The sequence below is a fragment of the Paroedura picta genome, chromosome 18, assembly GCF_049243985.1.
Source record: "Paroedura picta isolate Pp20150507F chromosome 18, Ppicta_v3.0, whole genome shotgun sequence".
Classification (NCBI taxonomy): Eukaryota; Metazoa; Chordata; class Lepidosauria; order Squamata; family Gekkonidae; genus Paroedura; species Paroedura picta.
The window spans coordinates 12,905,818-12,909,443 of NC_135386.1; the positions used below are offsets into that span (position 1 = coordinate 12,905,818).

Consider the following 3,626-nt stretch of genomic DNA (forward strand, 5'->3'; position numbering starts at 1 on the left):
CTGGCAAGCTCTGGCAGAGGTCCGGTTCCCCAGACAGTTCTGGGTGGACAAAAGATCCTCTGACTGGTGGGAAAATTTTGTGTGGTCTCGCTGGGATGATGACCACTGGATTGCCAACTTTAGAATGTCTAGGGGAACATTTTTTGAACTCGTGGAGGCTCTACATGGCCGCATGGAAAGGCAAGTCACTGGCATGCGGCGCCCCGTTCCAGTGGAAAAAAGGGTGGCAGCCGCATTGTGGTACTTGGCCACCCCTCAGTACTTCCGGACAGTAGCCCAGCAATTCGGACTCGGAGTCACAACAGTTGGCGATATCCTTAAGGAGTTCTGCCTCGCCATGGAGGCGGAATTGTTCAGCAAAGTGGTGTGCCTCGGAGACCGCCTTGGAGCGGTGAGTGTCATTCTATGCCCTTTTCCCTTTAAATTTTTTTTTCTTGTTTGACAGGTGAGCAACGAATACGCGATGCACCCCACGCTAACATGCCATGGTTTTTTTCCCTTATTCCAGAGTATGGACGGGTTTGCCAGGCTTGGATTCCCGCATTGTTTTGCGGCCGTCGATGGAAGCCACATCCCTATCCATGCACCCGGGGGAAGCATAAAGGAGTACAGGAACAGGAAGGACTTTTGTTCTGTTCTCCTGCAAGGAACTGTGGACTTCTCCGGACGGTTTATAGATGCCGAGGTGGGGTGGAGTGGCAGGAGGCATGATGCCCTTGTTTTCAGGGAATCTAACCTCAGGAAAGCCATGGACGAAGGGGTCTTTGTTCCAGGAAACCCCACCGCCACCATTGAGGGCGTGCGTGTGCCGGCGTTGGTGCTCGAGGACGGAGGATGGTGCTCGAGGACGGAGCCTACCCATTACGCCGCTGGCTCATGACTCCCTATAAGCGGCCAAGGACAGACGTGCAGAGCCACTACAACCTCAGTCACTCCCGGGCAAGGAATGTAGTGGAGCGTGCCTTTGGACGTTTGAAGTCACGGTTCCGTTGCTTGATGTCACGACTCCATGTGCATATAGACAATGTGACTCCGCTGATCATCGCATGTGTCATTTTGCACAACATCTGCGAGGACAAGGGACATAACATCCCCTTCCCTGTGGATGAACCTGATCCTGTAGTCCTTGAGGACACACAAGACATCCCTGAAGCAAGGGAAAAAAGGATCTATGCGGAGGGGTGCAAGGTTCGGGACGCTATAGCCACCCACCTCTACAGAAATAGGAGGCGTGTTTGATTTTTTTTTTCTACTCTGTTGTAAAATAAAGGTTTATGTTCTTTGTTTAACCTTGTCTTGTGCGGTTTGTCTATTTAGCCAGCCAAAAAACGGGGAATCTCTGGTCCAAAAGCACCCTTCATGCTAACTCCACGCTGAAGTTGACAAACACAGTACGGAAGCGCAGAACAGGGAAAGGTTGGGGAGGCGGGTAGCCAGGAAGTATTGGCGACCCCTGTCAAACTGGAGGATAAAACCACTGATGTTCCAAGGAATAATTTTATTGGTGGGCGGCTTTGATACATTTAAAATTGGGGTGGTCGCTCGGAGCAACGCATGTTCGTTGCCTAACCGTCATTCCGAAGATGCCGAAGCCACGGAAGGGCTCCTTCTGGCAGCGCACCGAGGCTGAGGCACTTCTGGAGCTGGTTCTCCAGTCCAAAAGCGTTGGCCGCCTTATGGCCAGCACCCACTGCCACACCAAGGGTGCTTACCTGGTGTTGGCATCCAAGCTGAGGGAGAGGGGCTACGTCCGGACCTGGGAGCAGGTCCGGACGAAATTTAAGAGGGTGAAGCTGGACTTCCTAAATAGTCTAGAACAGTGGGGGGGGGTTCCGCAGCCCAGTGGGAGAACGGTCTTCCACGATCTGATGGTACAGATATGGGAGAAGGCTGGGAAGCCCCCCCTGGAGATGAGGAGGCATATGGGTGAGTGCTGCCCTCGTTATGTTTTACCCTTAAGCATGCATGGAATGTCTAGCAGCCTCTTTCCCCTACTGTCTACATGATATTCGAGAAAGTGTGAAGATGCTGTCAACTCCCTCTGACTTAGCCCGCCAGTACTGTCGAACCACTTTGGTAATGCGCTTTGGCTCTGATTGTGGTGTGGCCATCAGCTGTGTTTTATCTTTGGTTTGTGTGCTTTTACTTATGATTTCTCTTTTTCTTCGCCCAGCTACACAATCACCATCCAAACTTGCCGTGGCCAAATTACCTGAGCGTGAGGAAGGGGAGGAAGAGGGACCTTCCACCTCAGGACAGGCTGCAGGTGAGAGTTTTATTTCTTTGAGGGAGACCCATGTGTGTGTACCCCCATGGAGCCATAAGGGAGCCTGCCATGATGCTTCCATTTGAAGTGTGATTGAATTCTTTATTTGATTTCTATAGCAGAAACAATGGAGGCCAGGATGCGTGCCATGGAGGCCAGGGTGACATCCTTGGAGGGGCTAGTCAAGCAGCAGAGAAGGGACTGTGAGTACTGCACCTGTGCTCGGGTGTGGGTTGTGTGACTTTAGCCTACATATATGGCTTACCATTTGTTTTGAACCCATTTGCAGGGCAGGCAGAAGTGGCTGACCTAAAAGGGGAGATGGAGAGGCAGAGGCAGCAGAGGGAGGCGGAAGAACGTAGGTTATGTTCCCCACTGCCCAACTCTCCTCACACTGTGGCTAAGGCCACTAAAAAGTGTATCCATGTAAACTCCAGATTGGAAAATATGTGTGGCACTAATGTGTACTTGTTCTCCCTCCCCACACAGTTAAGAAGAAGGAGGACGAAGACTTGTTCCGCCGTAAAGTCAGGGGAACAATGGGACGGTTGTGCAGAAGAGTGAGGGAGATGGCGGAGGCCGGAGGGGAAGGGGCTGGTGAGGGGAGCAGTGGGACCTGAGTATTGTTTTCTGTGTGTGTTTTTGGGTGGGGGTGGTGGGGGGGGGGTCCAAGTTACATTCCCTAATTTTTTATCCCTGTTAAATATATACATTTGTTTAAAAAAAGTTGGCTTTCCTGGAGGGTGGGGGTGGTGGGGGGGGTCCAAGTTACATTCCCTAATTTTTTTGAACTGTTTTTGAAAATAAAATGTTATTGCAAATTTTCTGAAAAAGACTCCAGTGTGACTCCTTACACTCGCACACCTTTCACCCCACACTCCTAAAACGCCTTTAACTGATACCCCTCCAACCTCCAACCCACACAACAGTACCAGAATAGACACAATCACTAGAGAGGCTGCTTTCGGCCTTCCTGATTCTACAGTAGGGTACACAGAGACAGAGTCAAAAATATAAACTTTATTTAACAAACAACAGCAAACACAGATAAAGTTAAATATACAAACTGGCCCAAACTAGGAGGGGGAGAACTTGTCCGCGGGTTTTATTATTCTCTTCCCGAGAACAGTCCTCCTTCTAGTTTGGGTGGAGGCATTCTGAGACGGGGTCGGTGGGGTGGGTGCTGGAGGTGGTGGTGTAGGTGTGGGTGGGGGGGGGACGTTTACGGTGATCTGTGGAGGGTTGGCCGTCTCCATTACCACGACCGCCCTCTCCATCAGTCTCCTTATCAGTCGCACCTCCTCCACGCTTTCGCGTAGGGATTGGTTTGACTCCCTAAGGATTGCCCGCAATTTTTTCC

The 3,626-nt window shown here is 51.1% G+C and overlaps 1 long non-coding RNA gene across 1 annotated transcript; it reads left to right on the forward strand.

Annotated features, from left to right (window-relative positions):
* The first annotated feature begins 2,401 nt into the window (after window positions 1–2,401).
* LOC143827731 (uncharacterized) lies at window positions 2,402–2,799 on the forward strand. The gene is made up of 3 exons (XR_013227396.1): window positions 2,402–2,469; window positions 2,556–2,624; window positions 2,756–2,799. It is a non-coding gene; the product is annotated as an uncharacterized LOC143827731 (long non-coding RNA).
* The last annotated feature ends 827 nt before the right edge of the window (window positions 2,800–3,626 follow it).